Source organism: Lissotriton helveticus, chromosome 8, assembly GCF_964261635.1.
Source record: "Lissotriton helveticus chromosome 8, aLisHel1.1, whole genome shotgun sequence".
NCBI lineage: Eukaryota > Metazoa > Chordata > Amphibia > Caudata > Salamandridae > Lissotriton > Lissotriton helveticus.
Genome location: NC_136069.1, coordinates 1,259,294,141 through 1,259,320,111, shown reverse-complemented (window position 1 = coordinate 1,259,320,111; position 25,971 = coordinate 1,259,294,141). Strand labels below are relative to the sequence as shown.

Genomic DNA, 25,971 nt, shown 5'->3' with positions numbered 1-25,971 from the left:
TCCATCAAGTTTCAGAAGGTTTATGCTGCCTGCTGGTGGTTTTCTGGTGCAGAATTGCAAATTTTTGCAATTTCGCGAGTGCGAGATTGCTGCTTCACGACGCGAACGTGGCGAAAAACCAGCAAAATCCACGAACAGACCGATTCTGGGCCCCCTGGGCATGATAAAATCTCAGCACACTGGGTGCAGGCCTATGGCACAAAGCACACAAACTGGCTTAAAAATGGCCCCTAGACCCCCACCCACACGGGACCAGGCAATAAAATGACCCCCACCCACATAGCAAGCCCCCAACACCACCCCAAAAAGTCGTAAAACACACAAAAATCACCACAATCCAATGCCATCCATGCCCTGGCCAGAATCATGTTAAAATTCAACAAAACAGTTGTATCATGCATGCACCCATAACTAAGCCTGGTAGTTTTCAATTCATGTGCAGAATTGTAATTTTTACAATTTCGCGAGTGCGAGATTGTTGCTGCGCGGGACGCGAGCAGTGCGAACACAGGCAACATTTTTTTTTTTAAATCCGATTTTCGGGTAATCCGCGGGAGTTCTAGGCCCCCTGGGCATAATGAAAGAAATCAGAGCAGACTGGGTGGGCCTAGGGCACAAAGCACACTGCCTGACTTCAAAATGGCCGCTTGACCCCATCCACATGGCCAGGACCTGCAGGACCATGCCTCAAAATGGCCTCCCACCAACATAGCCAGCCCCCAACCCCACCCCAAAAAGTCGAAAAACACACACAAAAATCACCACAAACAAACAACATCAACTTATCAACTTACTTGTGAAATCAAATTTCGAATCCAAAAGTAATCCAAAAGGCCTCAAAACCAAATCTCCAGCAGCATCCACAAAAAGTAATCCTTCCCAGTCAAGATCGAATTCAAAGTGGCCAGGAAATGGACTAAGCAATGGGAGGAGCTTGCTGGACAGGAACAGGAAGTTGGAGACTGGGCCACTTCCTTCACCCCTCCCCAATTGTAATTTTTGTAATTTCGCGAGTGCGAGATTGTTGCTGCCCGCGCCGCGGACCGCGAGCAGTGCGAACACAAGCAAAAAATCCGCAGCGCGCGGATTTGCGTATTTTCGCTACATCCGCGAGAGTTCGCGGATTGCGGATTTACCGAAAATCCGAAAAATCCGCGAGCGGAACGGATTTTACGCCCATGCTTACCAGAAACCGGTCCTCGGAAGCTAGTTTCCGGTCCAGGGAAGGCATGGCTTGGCAGTTCGGGCTGGACTGTTCCCATGAGGCACAGGGTCAGACTGATTTGCATATAGCCATGTCTGAACTGGGTGGCAGAGTGGGCTAAAGAACGGTGATGGATCAAACCCAGATCTTTTGACTGGGTGTGAGTGTTTGATTGGTTCAGATGCTCCGTCCATCACCACCCCCTTTTGTACCAAATCTGAAAAATGCCATTGTTGGCATGGTCTGAGTATAGTTATAGCGCTTCAGACAATCCTGCTATAAATCATACTAGCTACTGCCTCTGAAATTCAAGCCGTATTGCTGAAATCTATTACTTAAATAAATTACCAAACTATGCTGATTTGCGCGCTACGTATAAAAGCTTGCTTCCTCAAAAGTATTTTTTCTATGGTGCCCGGAACACGGCTCAGCTGTTTTATATTTAAGTTATGTCACATAAATATTAGGACTGAGCGAAAATGTAATTATGCCGGAGTAATTGGCATAATTTTGGGTAATTTCACATTGCAAGATTTACACAAAATTCAAAAGATTTTTCCATTACGCCTCATCGCAGAATTTCAGTGAGAAATGTTAAACCGAAGTCAACTGTTCGTGTATTTTTCTTATGCGAACAGCATTCTAGATAGATTGTTTACCTGAGCGGACTGTTAGGGTAACTTTCGAGTGCAAAACTCCAAATCCAAGAGAGGGGAGCAGTGTTTTGAACACGAACAACCAGAAATCAAAAACAAATTACATTGGCAAGTTGAATTTTTACCCGAATGGAGCATTCAGATAATATTCTGACAGTGAAAAGCATTTTGTGCAATTTTGCGTAATATTCCCGTAATTACGCTACACGAAATTACACAAGTTACACTTCCCCTAATAAATATTAGAGCTGTATCACCTGCTTAGAAAACACAACAGCTCAAATCATTAACAACAGCACCAGTATTTGTGTCTTTGAGCCCCTGCAACATCTGATAAATTATATATGCCCATTTTTGGCCACATTAAGAAAGAGTTACTGAAGCTTGCTTGGGTAGCTAAAGATATCGGAGGGTGCAATGAAGCGATTGCATTGCTTTTCAAATCAAGATTTTTATCTGCATGTGTGTCAAATAAGAATCATATAAACAGTGAATGTAATCCGCAGGCAACCACAGCACATTTTTAACCATCTGGCCTACATAGACAGGAGAGAGGGACGGAAAATGATAGTAAGAAATGGAGACTTACTTAAGCATTGAGTTGCAAATTAAAGGGTTTCCACCCTACCTCCAATGTTTTGTCATGTTTTTGTGGGCATCAATTAGCTTTGTACACTGTTTTTTACTAAAACTTACTCATTTCCCACAACCATCCGTTCTGCTCCGACTCGAGAAGGTTAGAGGTCAGTGCTTAATTTGAGCTGGTGGGTGCTGTTGGGGCCCACCGGCACTCATTTTTGGGGACCAGGAGTTATTTTTCAACATAAGACTTTGAGCCAGAACAAGAGAGAGAATGGGAGAAATGGAAGAATGAAGGAAGAGAAAAATGGTTACAACAGTAACATTACTGTACAAATGATATTGTACAGTAATGTTTTTAATATTTCTTATTTTTCCTGTGTTAGACTTTTGTTTAAAAAAAAAAAGTGATATATACATAATGTGAGATTTCATTTTATTGTAGCTAGGAGAATATTTGTAACTTGTTTAATGTCTATCAAGAACTGGGGGCGCACCCTACACATGACACTTGGTTTACTGATACAGTATTGGCATTCCCTTACCATGTGAATTACAAACATGGGGGCTTGGGATTGATGACAGCAATGTACTTCAGCTGTCTCGGATCCCTATACTGATTCCCGGTACACACCTGTTCTGGCTTGGATCACTTTTGAGCACTGGGAAATTTGCCAGAGATCGCACAAGAGGTAACGGGGGAATGGATTCTGACCGGATGTCTATGTAAGAATCCCAACTATCATAGCTCTTTTTTAATGGAATATGATAATAGGGTATTTGTGTCTTTATCAACTTCCATCAAGCTGCCACCCCTGTTACTGATCATTTAACCCGTACTGCTTTCAGAACAAGACTGGCTAACCAATTCATCTGATACAACAGAAGGTGCACTTTTCCAAGTCATTGCCCATATCAGCTAATAGTGATTCAGGCCCAGACACTACTGACAACAGGCAGACACTAAAGATCATTTACAAGCGCCACCAAAAGGGACTCTCTTCCCCTTGCTCCAAAGAGTCTGTTCTGGTGGCCTCCATAGATGATCTGATTATCTTTAATACATCTGAGAAAGACAAACAATGATGTATGAATTACATAAATTACTCTCAATCACTCCCTAAACAAACCAAAAGAGTTTTTCTATCTTGTAAAGCTAACCACAAAATATCTGCCCAATTAACACCTTAACTAAACCACGAACAAATTCCATGTAACAAGCTTTCCTCCCTCCTCTAACTCAGCGTGTTGGTCTGAATTTGACTCCATCTCCGAAGATGACCTTCTACAGATCGTCAGAAACCTAAAACCACTATAGTGCCATGATGATAAAATATTAGGTTAGAACTAACAGGCAGATCCAAATATGCTGTAGGAATGATGGGGAACAACACCAGTCTCCTTCCCTGTTGACAATGTCAAACATGACTAAGACTAATGGCAAAGAGGGGGAAGAGGGCTAGGGATATGAGAGAAGGGTTTTGGTCTCACAACACCCCTTGTCATATGGAGGGTATCACAGGTGTTTTGTAGTTTTTCACGAGTGACAAATCTTTTATATTGACAGAACACAAGCCTACTCACATCTTACACCAATTTCAGTCGCATTCCATTTTATCTTCCATATGGATTTCACATGAATGGTAACAATCTACGGAAATATGTAAGAATCACTCCTGCAACAGCTGCATTATAGTAAGCACTCAATTTATCACTGGCACATTCCCTTTATATTGCTAGAGAGAAGGGAATCAGCTTGCGACTGTTCCTGTTCTAATGTCCTATACACCGTTATTAAAGCTCCACAACTGGAGGCACTGAAGAGATGCAGAGGTTCACTCAGGGTTTGTAAATAACTCTGCAAAGGCCCAAGAGACAGTTGTTACTGCACAACCTAGAAGGCAAATCAAAATGCAGGTACGTAGTTGGAAGAGGCAGTTCAAGAATACAACAATAGTTACACATTCCAAACAAATAAATCTAACTTTTCCTAGCCGACCCCTAACCAGAAACATCTGAAGGCAATGCTGAAAGAGGTCAAGAGCTCCAAGGATGAAAGTAAATTATTTGAATAGTTGTAGGGATGTGAGGAAATTCATTGCAGTGACATTGCAGAAGAAGTTCCAAGATGCTCCACAAGCAGAAACCATTTGGGAAGATGAATTATGTGTCCAGCTTGAAGATTGTCTTAGCTAGAGAGTCAGGAACACACATGAAGAGCAGACCCCAAGCAGAGGAACACAGATGAAGAGGAGAGCTTCCGCACATCACCAGGCAGAAAGGCCAAGCACCCGGCCATGCTCTGGGTGTGGAATTTATAGAATAAGGGAATCCACAAATCTTGCAAAAGATCCTCAAACCTTGCAGAAGATTCCCAAAACCCTATGTAGCCTGAAACTGAGAAGTGACTTAATGACATTACTTCTGGTTCCCCCATGGGGTAAAAAATTGCTGTGCTAGTGATTGGGGTGACAGGGAGGGGTCAAACTGAACAGTATATACATGGCAGTCAACATCCTGGGTGGCATGACTCCTGTCACACCACTGTAAATGGCATCCTGAATAGCAATGCCCTAAGCAGGGGGCTAATTGGGTGGCCAATAATGTCCAGGACCAGAGATAGTTGGGAATCGGGCTAGCACAATGTTGCCAGCACCTCTGGCAAGCCATGACAAGCATAATCCCAGAAAAAATCATCTGAAAGAACTCCCAACTCTTCAGTAAAAAAATGGCTGCCTATTCACAAAGGCAAATTTACACATGAGTAAATCTACATGTGTATATTTATTTCGACTTCAGAGTAAACATTTGCAACTCTTGACTATTCACCATTTCAAAGTGTAAATTTACTGCAAAGTGTAGGCTTACATTTCTCTATACTGTGAAACCAGGGTACAGACTCAAACATAAAAGTATAAAGTTACTACTTGAAGCATTTCATATGTAGGTGGAGATCTCTACCACCACAGTGGAGTTTTCCTTTGGGAAAGAATAGGGAAAATGATGATTAAAGTTCATTAATTTAAATATATATATATATATTATTTAGGTATTGTAAAACATAAATGTAAAATAAATGAAAATAATTGTATTTTTTCATAGACGTTAAAGCACATTACTTCTCCAAAATAAATGATTCAATAATTTAAATGTCATTCATTTTATAAATGTAAATTTTTAAACCAAATAAAATAAAAACACCCTACCTAGCAATTTTCTTTTTATTTAGTAACTTTAGTTAAAAGTTGTGTTTAATTAATGTAAATGACAATTTATTTTTTTATATGTTTAATAAGTTAACTATTTAATTTTACACTAATGAAAGATTTCCTATGTGCTGTTATATTCAGCCACTGACGCCATTTTATTTTAATGTGGCAGTGTTTTGCAGTACCTGTGAGTGGCCTTGTTTGGAGCTAGACTTACTCCAAGGCTGGGCTGGACTGTAGGACATGTATTACTGTTTTGTCACTCTTAGGGCAGTAGTAACTTTAGAAGTGTAGCTTGTGAATAGCAATTTACTTACTCTTTTGTGGATAGTTGTTTATATTAGCAATTGCCTCCCTAAACTCCTCCTTGCCCGATCCTAAATCCCTATTTATCTCCCCTAAACCCCTCTCATTTAATAGTGTAGCAGATTTTCCCCATTTTCCACCACACCCCTAGTCTTTCTCACATTTAGTACTAATTAGTTAATGCACATGTGCAGAGATCTCACTATAGAAAATGCAGCCGAGGTAGAGGTGGAGATTTAAAACTGTAGATTTGGGAACTGCATTTTGTAGTAAGCAAGTGGTACCACTGTTGTACTATTTTACATACTACAAAAGGCAGTTTGTGAATCAGGCCCAACGTGTCATCGAATCAGTATATCCCTGCTTGAAGGCATCTTCTACAATTGCCTAATATAGGGTCAAATTAACCCTTCTTAAACAAATGATGCACAACTCACTATCCTACTATAAATCTATCACTAACTTCCTTTGGCTAGGCACAGCCATCTAAAAATGCGTTAAACCAAAATTATCTTCTTACATCATCAAAAACAATCTCTTTGCTCCCATCAATCTGGATTCTCCAAGGTTTACAGCACTGAAATGGCCACCGCAAAAATCCATGACAACATCCACAGCATTAGGAACAAAGGAACTGATTGCCTGCTTGTACTCCTTGATCTTTCTGCTCTTAAGTGCACTTGTATTGTAATTATGTATCTCAGCCTGGACTTTTCTGTGCAAAGATGTGAAATGAGAAAGCGAAATTGTCATAACCAGAAAAGTAATTGTTTAGTGCTGCATTGTAGAGGATGGAAATTGTAAGAACGGCCGAGTTCTGTCCCCTATGAAAGTTGTCGTTTCTACATTTAGCAGCATCCGAAGTGAAGAAAGTATTGCAAAAGAGAGGAAACTCCTTCCACTGCCTCAGTAATGTGGAAAGCATGTCTTAGATGTCTCAGTTCCACGCCTAACACTCCAATTAAGCGCAATAAAAATTTCTTACACACACAACCCACATTTAAACAAAATTAAGTGATACAGAGACTATTCTTGTCTATGTTATTTTACTCCCTCCTTATTAGGCTGCATTTATACGCGGTATAATTGAACTACAGGTCTTTTTTTCAGGAATGTAGTGGGCAGGAAGACAGAAAAGCAGTGCATGAAGACAGAAACCACAACATATTGGCAGAAGTGAGTGAACCTATTGGTAGGCAGGGAATGAGGCACGCTGGGCATGACAGGAGAGGGCAAGGGATGCAAAGATGTGACTGAAGACCAAAATGAGTGTCCTGCAAAACACAAACAAACAAACAAAAGACAAAAAGAGATGAAAAGGCGTTTTGACGGAGACGTTTGAATGGACAAAGACATCGGATGTAGACGGTTAAGGTTGACAGCAGTAGTGAGAAAACGGGGTCCAGTGGTATACCCCAGTTAATATCTAAAACAAAAAAAAAATGGGTAACAAGAGGATGTCAATTGAAAAGTAAAAATACCTTTACAAAATATGAGGACAATAAATATGTAATGGAACAAATCTCGATTTAGGACTGAATTTGGAGAAATACATGTAATCTTTGACTTTTTTGCAACTTCATAATTGCTATCTACTTTCTTATAGGGGACTTTCTTTTTTTTATTGCAGTACCAGAAACAGTACACCTTTACAAAGAGTACACTGAAACAATATGTTTAATGTTCGCCAGCAACAAATTCTTTTTTATTACAAATGTTTTCCCCAAAAATTGCCATCTGACAGTTTCGTTTAGGAATTTTTCCTCTGAAACCAAACAATAGGTGAACTCTTTAATAACTTTTTTTGTAGAAGTGATAACAAATATAGTATTGCTGCAGGAGAGTTTCACTCTGGCACATCATTCAGGAAAACCTGATGTGTTTTCATATTTTTTTATATCAAGGAAACAAGCACTGGTAGGAGGTAATACGTCTGCAGACTTTCTGTCTGAAAACCAGTGTTTAGTTTGTACACAACTACTAACCATCACACTCCTAAAAGTGTGACAGCTCAGATTATTCCAGGCCCCCAAAGCTAAATAATTGGCTTGGGCATCAGCTATTAGTCACTGTACTGTATATTTAATTAATAAACAATTGTTGTTGTGCTCATCCCTAAATTAGCTCCACATTGCCACTAGGTAGCAGACTGTAATAAGCGCCGGTGTTGACAATTAAGCGCTGCTATTGACAATTAAGTGATGGTACTGAGCACCGGAAACCACCGGCTCAAATTATGCACTGCTGAAAATGATTGGTTGAAGGAAACCTACAAAAGCAGCACCATTACTAAATGTTAAAAAAGTATCATCGTTTTATAAGAGTGTACAGTACACTGAACTCATTTCCTGAGTTAGCAGCTCCATACAAAATGTTAACTAGTTGTAGATTTAATGAACCACTCACTGGGACCTTGGTACATGACAGCCCTTTTTGTATGATAATGGATAAATAGGCGATTAGCAACTGAATCATTACAAGACGGACTACATGTCTAGAGTCTTGATCTTCAATTGCACTCCCAGTGAAACAAATACCTTTCAATAGGTAGGCAAAACCTGAGATTCTAAGTTACTTTTCACACATTCCTATGTATTTATATGACTTATAGTTCTCACAAGAGGAATCTTCTTGCATTGTACAGATTCAGATTGCTGTATGGTGATTCCGCACTGGCCAGAATCGATGAAGATACTTACAAGTTGTATGAATCAAATTCAGAATTAGAATTTATTGAGAGCCTCTGCTCGGAATTTGATATTGATGAGAATCCAAATTCGCAATCAACAGGGGCATTTATTCAGCACAGAAATTCTGTGGATTACAAATGTACCTGTAGTAGGCTATATTCAGCCCAATAGGAGTCTTGCATTAGCTGTTTTATCTGACTGGAGCAGAGAATCAAAGTCCATATTTATCCAAAATAGGATTTCACTCATGCTCCAACCCATGGTCCTAAATACAAAGAGTAACATACTATCTGTCCACCAAAAGCACTTTGAAGTCTCGCCATGGGCAGGAAGTGCAAGATAAATGCATGAGTAAATTGCTTGATGCACATCTAGAAATCTAGTGCGTACTTGCATCCATAGGCATGCATTGCTCTGTCCTGAAATACAAGCTAAAAAGTTAATGGTAAAGGCGTTTTCTTTTTCAGGCACATGCAAACAAAGACAACAAAACAAGTCAATCACATGTAATGACTGCAAAAGAAGGCCCACAATTGTATAGTAGTTCTATTTCTAAATATGTGATGACTGTTTTATATATGATAAAGGGTGTAGCCCTATTACCTGAAATCCATTACATTGAGAAGTCATAACATCAATATCATTGTATAGGTTTCTAGTGAAGAGATCAGGAGGCAAGATGGTGCTTGCTGTGTCAGTCGCGTAAGCTCTCACTCCGGATCCACCCCTCCCTCATAAGCTCTGATGCACATGGGGACTATGCAGGTTTAACTGTGCAGCAACATCTCCGGACATGATCTGGGCCCTTAGTGGAATATATAATTCTACGTTCTCGCTCAAGATTTCATCTTACCTGGCCCCTCTTGGCCTCCGAACTGTCCTTGCTGAACTTGAACAGGGTGCAGCTACGTTAGATCCCGTTGCTGCAATGCCCCGAAGGTCGCGAGCGGATCGAAATCTTGCGTACCACTTGACGTCTCTGGGGCAACGAAGCAAAGCACTGGTGTGCAGCGTGGTGGTGCTGGTAATCCCGGCAGTCTGGGGGGCGCCTTGGAAAAAGCCTGCGGCGCGAGCCCAGAAAAAAGTTATCTCATCACTCTTTCTGTATGCTAAAAGCAGAAAGTCTCAACCACCCCACAAGGAGAATCTTGACATCACGAAGGATGGCCAGGAAGCCAGTACAGGCACTCAGCAGAGCCAACATGAGGAGGCTGCTCTATCTGGGCAGAAGGCTTTGGCCAACCCTACCACCAGAGATAGTTCAGGTAACCAGGGTAAGACTTTAACGGGTGAAGGAGTCTAAAAAACGAATGGGATGGCTTCTGGTGAAAGGGGATCTGGGCTCGCACCTGTTTTAACTCTTCCAGGCATGGGAGTTACTAACACCCTTCTGAGCCAGCCAGGAAAAATGGTACAACACCGGTAGAGCCTCCACGAAAAAATCAAAGGAGGCTAAAGCAGAGAATCACAATAATCAGAGCTGGGATGATTCAAGGGGAAATCCTAGTAACCATGATGCCTTGAAAGAGACAGACTCGGGGGACAATTTTTCTCTCTGTCGGATCCTTCTAATTCATCAGGTGATGAGACTTCATCTGTCCCAAGGCAGTGTTCAGGGGGAGAATCACCAGGCAGTGGCTGGGGTGAATCAAGCAGCCTGCACATCGAGAGGGAAGCCATGGGCAGTTCAGATGTTGGACTAGCCACGGTGCGGAAAAGGAAGGAGTTGATTGAGGGAGCAGAGGAATCAGATAATGCAGGGGCACTCCTGTGGGACTATTCGTTCACTTCAGGGCTAGGGCTGACGGAGGTCCCTTGCCAATGCATACAGGCACAGTGAGATGATGTAGTGCCTAAAGTATTTAAGGCACTACAACAGCTTTTAGTCGACCATGGATCAGTCAATAAGGATGTACCCTGGCCTCGGTTTTACATTCAATTCTTACCCAAAAAACAAATTTGCCAGCCTACACTACTTTTTCATCTCTAGGATATTGATAACAGGGTCTAAAATCCAATCTTGTCCCAGAATCCCGTCTGATCATGGTCCTTTATTGTTAGATATTCCGCTATAGGCGTTGTTCGACAACAAAGATCTTTTTCCTTTGATAGGAAACTCTTGCAGGATACCTTGTTTGTCAGCCACATTAAACAATGGATTGTACAATTTCTTGAAATTATTCATAACAGAGCTTCATGCCCATTGGTATGTGACACTTTAAAGGCGGGGCTTAGGGGGGAGATTTTGAGTTTCGGGCTCCATAAACAGCGGCAGCTCAAGCTCCTGATGCAGAGTTTATATGAGGCCCTCAGGAGGGCCGAACAGCATCTCATACAAAGCGGTACGATAATACTCCAACTATGTCAGCACAAACTGAGGTTGCCCGCTGTAAGGCTAGGATCAATTTAAAGTGGACCAAAGAGATCGCATGTAAATATCAGATGTATAGAAAAAAGATTTATGAATATGGGGCAGCCACAGGAAGATGTCTCGCGAAACGAGTCAGGTCTAAGGAAGTCGATCAAAGGATAGCTGGTATGAAGGACTCAACAGGGAGGTTAGTGGAAGCATCCGCTGAGATTCTTACAGTGTTCAGAACTTTTTATGAGGACCTTTATACTGAGAGTGGCAGCAAAGGAAGACCCTGTATGTGGGGAGAGACTTGGCCATGAATAATCTGACCTTCACGACGCCCCCATTACACTAGGTGATCTAGAAGATGCAATAAACACACTGGCCGTGGGTAAATCATCTGGCCCAGCTAAATTGCCCTTAGAATTTTATCCATTTTTTTTTCAAGACCGATATGTTGGTGACATTCCAGGAGGCACAGAAGGGGATGGCGCAGCCATCCTGGGATCTGGCGAATATTGTCACTTTAAAAAAAAGATAAGCCATCTACCTTACCGGGTTCATATAGACCCATCTCCCTGTTGAATTGTGATGGGAAAATATAAGTTAAGATCTTAGCTATGCGTCTAGCCAAGTTCATCTCCCATTGGTATCGATCCGACAGCATGGCTTTATCGCAGGTAGAGGCACAGTTAATCATATCAACAGGGTAGTGACTTTATTTATTTTGGCTAATGTATATCATGCTACAATGGGCCTGGTACTATTGGACGCCGAAAAGGCATTTGACCGGGTCTCTTGGGAGTTTTTTGTGGAGGGTTCTTCGACAGCTTGGTTTTGGGATAGGTTTCATCAATCCATCCGGGTTATGTATAGAACCCCCACAGCTCGAATTTGTATAATGAGTTTAGAACTAGAGTCAGTTATCATTTCTAGGGGGACGAGGCTCCCCTTTGCTATTTGTTCTATACATTAACCCATTTTTTACTATGCTAGAGGATGGTCTGATCATCAAAAAACGTCCAATACAGGCAGGAAAGCTATCAGGTGTTTGCCTATGCGAACGATGAAGCCGTTGTCACTCCTAACCCATCCAACGATATCCTGGAGATAGAGCGACTGGCCTACTTGTTCAGGCAGGCATCTGAATATAGGGATAGGTTTCATCAATCCATCCGGGTTATGTATAGAACCCCCACAGCTCGAATTTGTATGATGAGTTTAGAACTAGAGTCAGTTATCATTTCTAGGGGGACGAGGCTCCCCTTTGCTATTTGTTCTATACATTAACCCATTTTTTACTATGCTAGAGGATGGTCTGATCATCAAAAAACGTCCAATATAGGCAGGAAAGCTATCAGGTGTTTTTGCCTATTCGAACGATGAAGCTGTTGTCACTCCTAACCCATCCAACGATATCCTGGAGATAGAGCGATTGGCCTACTTGTTCTGGCAGGCATCTGAATATAAACTAAATACTACCAAGATGCAGATTATTTGTACAATCAAGCCTGTGCTGGTGACCCTCGGGTTACGGATGAAGTTATACATTTTGGTATTAAAATCAGAACATGCCTGAATGAACTGGTAGAGGCTAATTGGGGCTCTAAGTTAGTTGAGATTAAAAAACAGGTGCACAGGATTAAATGTCTTCATCTTTCACTGGTAGGAAGGTGTAATGTGCTTAAAATGAACATATTACCTAAGGTGCTTTATTACTTTAGATCACTACCACTGGAACTTTCCTGCACTCAGCTCCAGCACCTGCAGTCAATTTGCGGTAGATTTATGTGGGGCCAGGAGAAATCTTGTAGGGCAATGAAATTCATGAGTCTAGCTGGGGAGGTGGGAAGTTCCTAACTTTACATTTTGATTATTATGCCTGCCTCCTGCAAAACATGCAGATATTACTTACTGGGAAGGCATTGGCAATGTGGCAAAGGCTCCATCCATATATCAAATGGTACTTGGTTCAGAGGCTAATAGCTGTCAATTCAAGATAATTGAACCAAGCTATAAATAGAAAACATGCTTTAATGTTCTGCTGCAGCCATTAAAGATTGGACACATGTCCAAAGATATTTTAAGATAGATGGGGTCTGTTTTTGCACATCTACTGCCGCATCAACACTGATGCTCTCTGTCTTTTGGGATACTATAACGGCAAGATGGAGACATAAAGGGGATAATGATGGGAGGGGAACTTTTATAATGAAGATAGTATTCTCCCTTTTCAGCACTGGCTGAAAAATATCTTCTCCCTAAAACTGAATTTTTTAAGTTTTTACAGATCCCAGATTTCCTACAAAGGAAGTAGAAACAGGTGGTGGCAATGAAAAATCCTCTGGTAGAGGCAATCAGATGGAGGGATCGCATCAGTAGCTTATATCATTGTCTGGTGGATTCCCAACAGGATGATTTAGAGGCTCAAAATCTTAAATGGAACAACCTGTTGGGCCAACATGGGGAAATTCTGGAGGAATCTATTGATATGTCGGAAGAAACCGTGATCTCTGCCAGTTTAAAAGCACAGCACTTTAAAACTATATTTAATCTGTACTATACTCCTGCTAAAAAATGTAACTGGGGGGATGAATGACGGTAAATGTTTCTGCTACGTGGAGGAACAGGCAGATATATGTTGTATCTGTACCTTTAATTTATTTAATGTATGACATGTATTGTGTTCCTTAATGACATATACTGTATTCTATGTTCTATGATTGAGTTTTGCTGTCGTGTCATTCTGTTCCGTTACTTGGACACGACAGCATCGCTCTTTCATAGCTATTTCTTGTGGGTTTTATTTCTTACAGATTTATTCATAATAAATCTATCTTACTTAACTCCTGCCTTCTTATGTTGTTTATTATACCAAATACAATGTTGTATCTGTACCTTCTAAAATTAAAGATTAATATTTATATTGATGTTTATTTTTCTTGCTTTTGTCTTTCTTCTTTTATTTATGGAAAGGAGATGTTGTATCTGTACCTTTAATTTATTTAATGTATGACATGTATTGTGTTCCTTAATGACATATACTGTATTCTATGTTCTATGATTGAGTTCTGCTGTCGTGTCATTCTGTTCCGTTACTTGGACACAACAGCATCGCTCTTTCATAGCTATTTCTTGTGGGTTTTATTTCTTACAGATTTATTCATAATAAATCTATCTTACTTAACTCCTGCCTTCTTATGTTGTTTATTATACCAAATACAGGTGGAACAAAAGTGCTGTTATAAAGCTTGAACCTTTTCAAAAGGAAATAATTATGAAAAAACTTGATCGTAAAACTATTTTGGGTAATTCCTCTTTTTTGTGTTATAAAGACTTCATGGATGTAGTGCAACCATCTCATGCTTCGGATGTTGATGAACAAATTTCATTACAAGATCAAGTAGTTGTTGAGAATTCTCTACATGATTCTCATGTTAGTGAGACTGGTTCTCAATATAATAAACAACATAAGAAGGCAGGAGTTAAGTAAGATAGATTTATTATGAATAAATCTGTAAGAAATAAAACCCACAAGAAATAGCTATGAAAGAGCAATGCTGTCGTGTCCAAGTAACGGAACAGAATGACACGACAGCAGAACTCAATCATAGAACATAGAATACAGTATATGTCATTAAGGAACACAATACATGTCATACATTAAATAAATTAAAGGTACAGATACAACAATATACTTCATATGTTTTTTACCTGTGTTCAATTAAGACAGCTACTAGGGATTGGAAGCTTTTCTAGCGGAGGTGACAGGTATAGAAATTGATATCACACCAATAACAATGTTATTGGGCCTAGGGAACGGGCCGTCGATGAGACGGGCCACTCTGCAATTCAAATATCTGATATTTATGTCTACGGCGGTTGCCCGACTCTGCATAACTTCCTTCTGGCTACAGAAGGTGTCAGGATTACAGCAGGGTTACGCTCTCTGCCGTCATGCACAAACAATCTGCATGACAAGGCAAGAGACTAAATTTCCCTAGACACCACGTGAGTCACGTATCACGTGATACTGACGTCGCATTACGTTAGGATAACAACGGCCGCTGCTGTAAAACACTGCCGATTATTCTTCCAGTCTACGTGATGTCGGACTCCTCGTTTTAGACTCCTGTTGCTTCGGGGACGGTGAGCGTGCTATCGCACTTCCATGCTGACCGCCCGCCTGACTTGACTTTTGTAACGGTGCCGGTTGCATCATTGTGGATCGGACTCTCCTGTTGGCTGAGACACACGGATCTCGCGGTCTCGTGCAGGGAGGCTTACGGGAGCACCGGTGTAGTTTTCCTCGGCTTCCATATACCACCCATTCAACAAGGTGGTGAGTACTTTGTGTGTCTTGACCAGACTCCCCTGTTGGTTGAGGCGTGCGTGACTGCAGTCTCTTGCAGGGGAGTAGAGGTGCCTTGAAGGGCACAAGGGCTGCATTACTTCCCTGTTGGAGCAACCTTACATTTCCTAGGTTTCATGCAGGGAAAGTTGTGCGCCCTAAACAGTTCAGTTATGAAGGAATAACTGGACACGTATAAGCTTATTGCATTTGGCATGATAATAACTATCTTACAACCATTGCAAGACTATACAAGAAAAGTGCCTACTCTTTGATCAAGATTGTTATATAACAGTTATCATATTTAAGAGTCAAGAAACTCTTTGCCTATTTTATTTGTTTTGGTTTCTTTTCTTCCAAGTGTCGTCTGAAGAGAGCTCTTACGAAGAGGGTAGATCCAGGCTATAGGGAACTTAGAACGTTTGCCCTGGTAGGTGTTTGATCAATACTTACAATAGGATGTATGTTACAGGCTCGAGGTGATGTAAGACAAAGGATATGTATTATCCATAACATTGTCTGTCCTGTTGTTTTCTCTTTTGCCTAGACATTGTTCTGATTCAGCCATCACCCTCTGCTCTCTTCCGATGTTACAGTCCTTTATTTCAGGTAGGGGTTGTGGTATAGAAGAAGAATCTGTTACGTAAAACAAGTGTTGACATACAGTACAGTACGTTTGGAGGTCTTACGTTGTTTTATTGTTTCTATCACAGATCTCCTACCCTGCTGTCCCTACCCTTTCCTTCCCCCGCTAAATTACCTCAAAAGTCTGTGTGCCTTTTACGATTCCAGACTTGGGGTGGTTCAGAGGTGGGCCCCCTTTGAGCATCAGCACAATCCCAAGGAAGCAGACCCAGGAGCACGACAGAAGGAACCTCCTACTTTCGAGATGTGGAGAGTTACATTGGCTATCTCAAGCATAGTCTGTATTCTCTCACAAGGCCACGTAGACGGAAACTGGGCTTAAGGATCTGGGGCCCAATGATAGAGCACATGAAAGAGTAAAGTAAGGTGTATGCAGTTGTTCTTTATTTATTGTGTATTTATGCTCTTACTATATGATCAATTATCTCTCTGCACCTTACGAACAGGATGGAACTGTGATTGTAGTGTCTTTTTTTTATGCTGTCGATATTTATATGCCCACATGAATTGTAACTGGTTTAACTATGTCATGAACTGAAGAAAAAAAAAAGAGAAGAAAAGTCACATCATCAGAGGCGCTACATTAGAATTGCTGCTACATCAAATTAGGTAAGCACAAGGGCCAGCGTCAATGTTAGGTTAAGGTTACTTGTTTTATTACATTTAAAGGTGAGTAAATGTAATTTACTGTTATGATTAGTAACAGGGTATGACAATATAAATATAAGAACCCTCCTGCTACTTGTAACTATTCCCAGGGCAGGTTCCCACATTGAACCATATTGACAGGGTATGAATAAGGTTACTGTATTTAAGTAAACATAATTAATTTGTTTGAAGGCAAGGATTGGGGGCATCACTTGTAATATATCAGAGTAGCTTCAAAAAAATAAAAAACTCAATTGAAATTAATATGGAAATCGACATAGCATTCGGATTATGTTTCGGTTACTTATTCAATGTAATTGAAATTAGTTAAAGCGGTATTATGCTTCACTTCAAGTTATATTTATTTAATTGATTTACAAATAATTTAAAAAAAAGTGTAGAGTTGGTATTATTCCATTTCATACATTTATAAATAATTTAAGAATAGTGTTACGGTTAGCATAGAGTTTTAGAAAGGCTTACTATTTAATTAATGAGATGCATGTTAAGCAAATTAAAAACATTTATTATAATTTAATTCATTGTAATTTCATAAAGTGCATGTGTCAGGGTTAGTATTAAAGATTTGATTAAACATGTGTACATATTAATAAAATGTATAGAGTGCAAGGAATAGGGATATGGTTGGGGTCGATGTGGAAGTAGAATCGATATGGACAGGTTGAAATACTTATTCATTTATTTGTTTTGAAGTTTAATATAGAGCTTCATTTCATTTTTTTTACTCAGAGCAGTAGGGCTGATGAAGGAAAAAAGCACAGGGTAGTTAGAATCTGATCAAATCACTTTTTCATTTTGTCAGATATTCTTCAATCCCATACCTTGATCTGCGGTATGTTCAAATGAAAGCAAGCATGCACAGTTCAGTTTTCTGCAGTAGAAGTAAATTACATTAAAATATACTTTATTGATTCAGTGTTAGTCAAGATTTTGGCTCCAAGGAGTGGTAAATGCAGGTAGTGAACTTAAAGGTGGTAGGGAGTGGGATCTTAGGGGAGGGGGCCATATGGGAAGCAGGGGCTACTAGGCCACAACCATGGTGGTTGAGGTCAGTTGCCCCTGCTGTCCTTGGGTCCGTTCAACTATAGCTCTGCAAACTGAGCCAAATACACCCCTTCCACATTTGACTATCAGAGTAGAGAGGGCTATCAGTCAAAGGCTATTCAGGGAGGTAGTTTGGAGGTGGAGACTCTAAACTCAAGTAGTCAAACAAAAGAGATAATATCTGCTTGTCCAGCCTAGTGCTTGTCTGATTTAAAAATGAAGTACTTAAGTCTAACATAAAAAATACATTTTACAGACATTAATACGGGTCCTGCTACAGGCCTCAACAAAACACATCTGTGAGGCTCCAGCAACCTTCAACAGGAATTTGCACACCAGACCAGAGAATTATAGCAGTAATGAAACGGATCACAGACAGGGTTCAGGCATAGCTGTGAACTCACAACTTAGCTGTGTAAGCAACTACTATGTTCAGTCAGTAGATTTGTATTGTATGCTGGTGAAAAAGAGTTGTCAGTGTGAATCGTTAATCACTCAATGAGGAATTTGTTTCTATACGGTTTGGTGCAGGTGGTGGAGGTGCATCCTTTACAGTCGCAAAGGTCAGTGACTCGGTCAGCAGGCAGGAGAATCGCAGGCAGCAGCTCTATGCCTTGGGTCTTGATGAAGGATGCAGATCAGCACAGCAGGCCTCTAAGGTAGTGACACATCTTTGACAGTGATGTTATCCAAACTGGTTTGGGTCCTCTAATTCGGTGGTGTTATTGGATCTGGAAGGACTCACAGAACACCAAGGGTAAAGCAGAACAGGTTCCTCAGGTCATGTTGCAGTAATGCCAGACAGATATGCTGATGATGTCTCGCATAGTTTGCCACATAAACCATGCAGGGATGCCAAGATGCCCCTCGTAGGTAAGGTTGAAGCCTCTGACCATCCCCCCTTAGCAAGTCAGGTCTTCTGAGAGCCCCACACTCTGGTAACATGGCTTGGCTTTTCCTCCTACACTCTCCTCCTGCAGAGCCAGGCACAACTTGTATCTCTCTGAGGTAAGGCAAGCTTCTAGAAACTAGGTAGACCCACAGCTCTCCAGCAAGCTGTGCAACAAGTCAGAAGACATCCCATCACCTCTGGGAGGATGGCTGTCAGACACAGCAAGCAGAAGAACCCAAACCATGAACACAATGAAGTGTGAAACCGCTGAACCTGGCTGTCATCACTCTTCCTGAAGTAGCACTTATCTCAAAAGGGCTCAATACTACCTAGAAACCTTCCTTCCTTTAACAAGTAAATCTCATTACTCACACCCATTCCTTTATTGTTAGGAAATGCAGTCCTCAGCTAGGGCTAATCTGAAAATCCCTTTCCAAACAGTTCCCATACAATGTCTAAAGACAGCACTGTCTCCGAGACGTCAGTGTCTAGGGTTCCTCTATTCAGATTAAAGAATGCAGGCAACGCCCATCCACTGTTATGTTATGTTATGTTAAAATGAATTTATATAGCGCACGGCTACTCCGACAGAGTGTCCCGGCGCTTTCCACAAACAACTCAGTGTGTAATAACATAACACGAAACAAGATACAGAAAAGAAAGACCCACCCAAAGAGCAGCTAGACATTAAAAAGCCATGTCTTCAGGCTCTTCCTAAATTGAAGCAGATTAGGAATACTGCGTAGTGCCAGTGGTAGGGAATTCCACAACTGAGGTGCCTTAAAGCCGAAGGAGCGGCCCCCAGTGCGGGCCTTCCGCACGCGAGGAACCACGGCGGTAAAGAGAGATTCAGAACGCAGTGAGCGAACAGGGCGGTAAAAGATCAGCCTGCGCCATAAATACCCGGCCCCGGAGCCAAACAGTGCCTTGTGCATCAACGTAAGGGATTTAAACATAATCCGCTTACGGATAGGCAGCCAATGGAGCTTTTGTAGCAGCCCCGAAGCTCGCGATCGCCTATGCAGGCCAAAAATCGCACGGGCAGCAGAATTTTGCGCCACCTGTAAACGCTGGACCAGGTAGTCTGGAAGGCCAAGGAAGAGGGCATTGGCATAATCCAGCCTGGACCCAATGAGCGCCTGCACGGTAATCCGCCTATGCTCCGCAGAGAGCAATGGAAGAAACTTGCGGAGCATCTTCAGAACAACGAAGCAGGTACCCACCAGACCAAGTACATGGGCTCTTAATGACAACTTATTGTCAAGTTTAACCCCGAGATTTTTGGCAACCAAGGATGACTGTGCCGGAGGGCTCATTTCAGCCGGCCACCATTGCCGCCACTCAGGGTCAGTGGCACATCCAAAAAATAGAACCTCCGATTTACTGGAGTTGGCCTTCAGATTGTTGTGCTGGAACCAATCGAATACCATGGCCAAGCAGGCCCGAACACCCTCTCCATCAAATGGCTGATCCTTGCCACATGTGAAGAGGAGTTGCGTATCGTCGGCGTAGGACACGATCTGGGCCCCGTAAGCCTCCACCGCCGCCGCCAAAGGGGACATAAAGATGTTAAACAACGATGGGCTCAACACAGAGCCCTGTGGAACCCCGACCCCCAGAGGCGGCATCTCGGCGGAGCTCAGCGAGACCCAGATCGTCTGGCGGCGGCCTTCCAAAAAAGATGTAAACCATTTGAACACCGTCCCCCTAATGCCGATGTCATGAAGCCTGGCGAGGAGCGCCGCATGAGGGACGGTGTCAAAGGCCGCCGACAGATCCAACATGACTAACATGGCCTTGCCACCAACATCCAAAGTCTCCCTGATGATCTCCGAGACCTCCAACAACGCCGTTTCCGTGCTAAAATTAGGACGGAATCCGGATTGGGAAGGATGGAGCAGATGGTTAGTTTCTAAAAAGCTCGACAAGACGCCATGAACATGTTTCTCGGTGATCTTAGCCAACGCCGGCAGAAGTGAAATTGGCCTGTAATTGGCCAGGACCTCAGCATCAAGACCCGGCTTTTTCAAGAGGGGGATGACCATCGCCCTCTTCCAGGTGCAAGGCACCCTCCCCTCCCTCAGGGAAGCGTTGAGGATAGGATTAACCAGAGGATTCACCACTGTTTGGAAAGCTGTACCCCAACCTCCATCTTGTGCTATGCAAAACAAGGGATAACCCCCTTACACTCACAAAACCACGAAGTCTTGCTACCATCCAAACTTCACACACATGCATTCAACATGTACACAGGATGTCAGCTCAATGGTCTGAGAAGCACATATAAGTGGTCATTTAGGACCCCTACTCTGTCTGACCAACAGGAAAAATATCTGTTCAGTTCAATAATCTAAAACCATGCTTCCAACATCACTTAATGCGAACAACCCAGGACATAGACGGTAGTCCAATGTCGAGCCAGAGGGGATTCTTAGTGCTGCCTGTCCTATCCCGGTTCTAAACCTTAGAATCATCATGGGCAGGCCTATGCTTCAGCGTACAACCCCAGGCTAGCATGCTGGCTAGGCAGAGGAAAAAGTCAGTATAACTGTTTCACATGCAGTCACAGCAGGAGTACACACCCATTTACCATGCAGGTCACAACAGAGAGTAACTATAAAACACGTTTTTCTCATGAGAACATATTAAAACAGATCAAAGGGAACAAAAGCTTTGAGTTTATGTAAAATATATTTCAGTAAACAAACCAGCAATGACAAAGCAAATCCCTCTGGCTTTTATATCATGAAAATGTTGTTCAAGTTTCACTAAAGTTTCACTAATGCGAAGAACAGGTACTATTTTGCCGGCATCAATACAAGTTGCCCTTATGTACTGAACAGAAGCAGCAGTGGTGGCCTATTCCCTCACATATACAGCAACTACAGCACAGTTGATAACAGGGTAAACCAGTCTTACACAAAGGGAGCAGCAGCAATGGGAAACTTAAGTCATAGGATGTGGACATGCCCAGCATGGGCACATGCAGTGCAAGTTTCACTCACATATGAGGTACAACAAAGGCAGTAGTAGTTCAGACTGCACATACATAAGAACACACGCACACTGAATGGCAGGCAGCTGCAGTGCAAGCTTCTTCTACACTCACAGCTAATAGTGCATAGGGAGCAAAAGTGCTAGTTTCCCTTTCACACTGAACAAGCATAGCAGGGTCAGCAATGGTGCTGTACAGATTCCCTAGCACACACAGCAGGTACAGGTTCGGCAGCAACCGCATAAGCTTCCCACACACAAACAACAGGTACAGCATGGGTAGTAGCAGCGACCCATTCACTCAGAAAGCAGGTACAGCATCAAATGCAGCAGTGAAAGATTCCCCCACAAATAGCAAAGTACAAAAGGGGTGCCAGAATGCTAGGTTCTTTCACATGCCGAGCAGGTAAAGCAGACACAGCAGCAATATATTATTTAAACATACACACACGTGCACACAGAACATGCACACACGCAAACAAGTTGCAAAACAGAGAGCAACTTTGCAAGCTTCTCACACACACACACATACAATCCAGATACTACTGTAGAGTGATGCTAATTTTATTTGATTTTATATTTATAAAGCGCGTAATACTGCCCAGAGGCGTCTAGGCACTACCCATAAGACGCTAGAAGAGGAAGAGAATTCATGAGTAGGCCATCTTACTGGGTTAAGTGCAAGGTTGTGAGTGCAAGCTCTTATTCATTCCTATATATACATACACTCGCAAACTAGGAATTGCTCAGGCACAAGCAGTGGAGGCTAGCCACATATGCAGAGCAAATATAGCATGAGAAGCACACGGAGGATGGGTGCAACACACACAGCACCAATGGAAGCTTACCTCAGATACATACAGCTGTGGCAATACAGGTGAGATGCAAGTTTCCCTCACACAACAAAGTAGAGAGAGCATAAGCAGCAGGAGTGCAGGTTTCCAATGCAGCATCAGAATAGGGACAGCAGTTTACATCCTCTCTCTCACACACACAAACACATACAGCACGCATTCATAGCAGCAAGGCGTTACAGTTGAAATGTGCATTAAAACACAAAACTTGCATAATAATATCCAGGATCTCTTATAGATACATTTTTTAATCCCCCAAAAATGTGAAGGTCTACAGAAACTGTGCCTCACAAATCAACCACTTTTGGTGTGTGGCACACAACCAGGTGGATCTCACACCCACTGACTAGTCCGCTTATCTTCTTCAGCGGCCTGGGCTATTTTGCTTCTTTGTGCTATAAACTCTAGATACAGCCACATTGCTCTGATCAGACTGCCTGCTGGCAGACAGTTCTACAGGGAGTAGGACAATCCAGAGATAAATGCATAAGCCAGAGGTCAGGGATGAAAATAGTGTTTCTTTAAACAAGGGTGTCATAGAAGTGAGTTAAACCTGGGGCTTTAAATATGATCAGAAAGGAAAAATTAAAGTAATTTACAGTTAAAAGAAATCGTGACTCTCACCTAAAGTGAGTGTTGCCATGGCACATTCTTAAATCTCTCCCGCCATGCTGCTTAAGAGGTATGACAAAGCTTATGTGGAAACCTGGTGAATCTGGACCACAGGTATTTTGGTCAGACAGGCTTCCCTTCTTCTCCCCTGCGAAGGGTGAAAAGGCAATTTGTTTTAGAAGTTAACTCTGTGGCATTTTCTTTATTTGGAACATCAGTATTTTTAAAAGAAGGTTATGACGGCAAGATTGTGGAAACACGCATCATAATAAAGATCGTGGAAAAACACCTCATAATAAAGATCGTGGAAAAAAGCATCATAACCCCAAAGCCATTCCCCCCTGGGGCAGCCGCTGGTGATTTCAAGGGAGGGTTATAAAATCCAACACCTGCGCCTAATTCTGCTTACAGCAAACTTGAAGCTTATGTGTTTGAATGGAAAAACATGCTCTCAGAATTTGGACGGAACAGCAATTTCCTTAAGAAGTTGGATGGGAAAGAGAAAATAACATGTTGAGGTTTTTGTTTGCTTGGGATGGAGCTTAAATAAAGAAGCAGTGTGTACAGTAGCAAAGTGTGAAAACAGACAGAGCCCAGCAGTGTTGTTCACAGGTCAAAAAATACCCTTGGGGCAGGGGCCTAACACAGGCTCTGCAGCCCCTGCGGCGCTGGGGGACCAATCAATCAATCAATCAATCATACAATTTGTATAGCGCACTACTCACCCGGGTGGGTCTCAAGACGCTTGGGGAAGGGGTGTGCTACTGCTCGAACAGCCAGGTCTTGAGTTGTCTCCTGAAGGCGAGATGGTCCTGGGTCAGCCGAAGGTGGATGGGGAGGGAGTTCCATGTCTTGGCAGCCAGGTAAGAGAAGGATCTTCCTCCGGCGGTGGCTCTTCGAATGCGTGGTACGGCTGCGAGGGCGAGGCTGGTGGACCGTAGTTGGCGGGGGGCGTGTAGAAGGTCATGCGGTCGTTGAGGTACTTGGGGCCCAGGTCGTGGAGAGACTTGTGTGCGTGGGTGAGGAGCCGGAACGTGATCCTCTTGTCAACGGGGAGCCAGTGCAGGTTCCTCAGGTGGCTGGAGATGTGGCTGCGTCGGGGGACATCCAGGATGAGTCGGGCGGAGGCGTTCTGGATGCGCTGGAGTCTTTTCTGTAGCTTGGCTGTGGTTCCGGCGTAGAGGGCGTTTCCGTAGTCCAGTCGGCTGGTGACGAGTGCCTGGGTGACTGTCTTCCTGGTCTCGGTCGGGATCCAGCGGAAGATCTTGCGAAGCATACGCAGGGTGTTGAAGCACGATGAGGAGACGGCGTTGACTTGTCTGGTCATCGAGAGGGAGGAGTCCAGGATGAAGCCCAGGTTGCGTGCGTGGTCGGTTGGCTTGGGTGCGGTGCCCAGGGCTGGGGGCCACCAGGAGTCGTCCCAGGCGGAGGGCGAAGATCCCAGGATGAGGACTTCCGTTTTGTCCGAGTTCAGTTTCAGGCGGCTGTCCTTCATCCACTCGGCGACGTCTTTCATCCCTTCGTGTAGGCAGGTTCTGGCGGTGTCGGGGTCTCTGGTGAGGGAGAGGATCAGCTGGGTGTCGTCGGCGTAGGAGATGATGTTGAGGTTGTGCTGGCGTGCGATGGCTGCAAGAGGTCTCATGTAGACGTTGAACAGGGTGGGGCTGAGTGAAGATCCTTGCGGGACGCCGCAGATGACTTCGGTGGCCTCGGATCGAAACGGGGGGAGGCGGACGCTCTGTGTTCTTCCGGCGAGGAACGAGATGATCCACTCCAGTGCCTTCTCTTGGATACCGATATTGCTGAGGCGCTGGACTAGGGTGCGGTGGCAGACAGTGTCGAAAGCAGCGGAGAGGTCCAGGAGGATGAGGGCCACTGTTTCCCCCTTGTCGAGCAGGGTCTGGATGTCGTCGGTGGCTGCGATGAGGGCGGTCTCGGTGCTGTGGTTGGCTCTGAAGCCGGACTGCGAGGGGTCGAGGGATCCGTTCGTCTCGAGGAAGGCGGCCATCTGTCTGTTGACGATCTTCTCGATGACTTTAGCAGGGTAGGGGAGGAGCGAGATGGGGCGGAAGTTTTTGAGGTCGGTGGGGTCCGCTGTTGGTTTCTTCAGGAGGGCGCTGAGCTCGGCGTGCTTCCAGCTCTCCGGGAAGGTGGCGGTGTTGAGGGAGGTGTTGATGATGTTCCGGAGTTGGGGTGCGATGATGGAGTCGGCCTTGTTGAAGACGTGGTGTGGGCAGGGGTCGGTCGGTGATCCGGAGTGAATGGTGTTCATCATGCGGGCTGTGTCTTCGGTGGTCACCGTGGTCCAGGTGCGGAGGGTGGCGCTGGGGTGCGTTGGTTCTGTGGTTGGGTGCGTGGATGGTGCACCGAAGCTGTTGTGGATGTCGGTGATCTTGCGGTGGAAGAATGAGGCGAGGGAGTCGCAGAGGTCTTGTGACGGAGTGATGTCGTTGTTGCCGGTGCTGGGGTTGGAGAACTCCTTGACGATGCCGAAGAGTTCCTTGCTGTTGTGGGTGTTGTTGTCCAGTCGTTCCTTCAGGGATTTCTTCTTGGTGGTGCGGATAAGCTGGTGGTGCTTGCGGGTGGCGTGTTTGAGGGCGGTCATGTTGTCGGTGGTCCGGTCGAGGCGCCAAGTGATGGGGGTAGCGCCTGGAGATCTCTACGGCAGGCTAGATCACAGGAGTCACAGGAGGCGGGAACGAGCAGCGGGAGGAGCGAGGGGGCGGCCTGGCCTGGGGAGGGGACCCCAAAACTTCTGGGGACCCTCAGCCCTTGACCCATTCAGCCCAAAGCTAATGAATATCTGTGAGATATGGGAGACTCGGAGGTCCCTTTTCACTTTCTGCAAGGGGCCCCCATCATTTTGCGTTACGCCACTGTCATCGCAACCAGTTTACACACAAAACAAAAAGT

The 25,971-nt window shown here is 43.5% G+C and overlaps 1 protein-coding gene across 1 annotated transcript in view; it reads right to left on the bottom strand.

Annotated features, from left to right (window-relative positions):
• ATP10A (ATPase phospholipid transporting 10A (putative)) overlaps positions 1 to 25,971 on the bottom strand; it is an 828,689-nt gene that overhangs the window by 386,407 nt on the left and 416,311 nt on the right. The gene's annotated exons all lie outside the window — the stretch shown is intronic.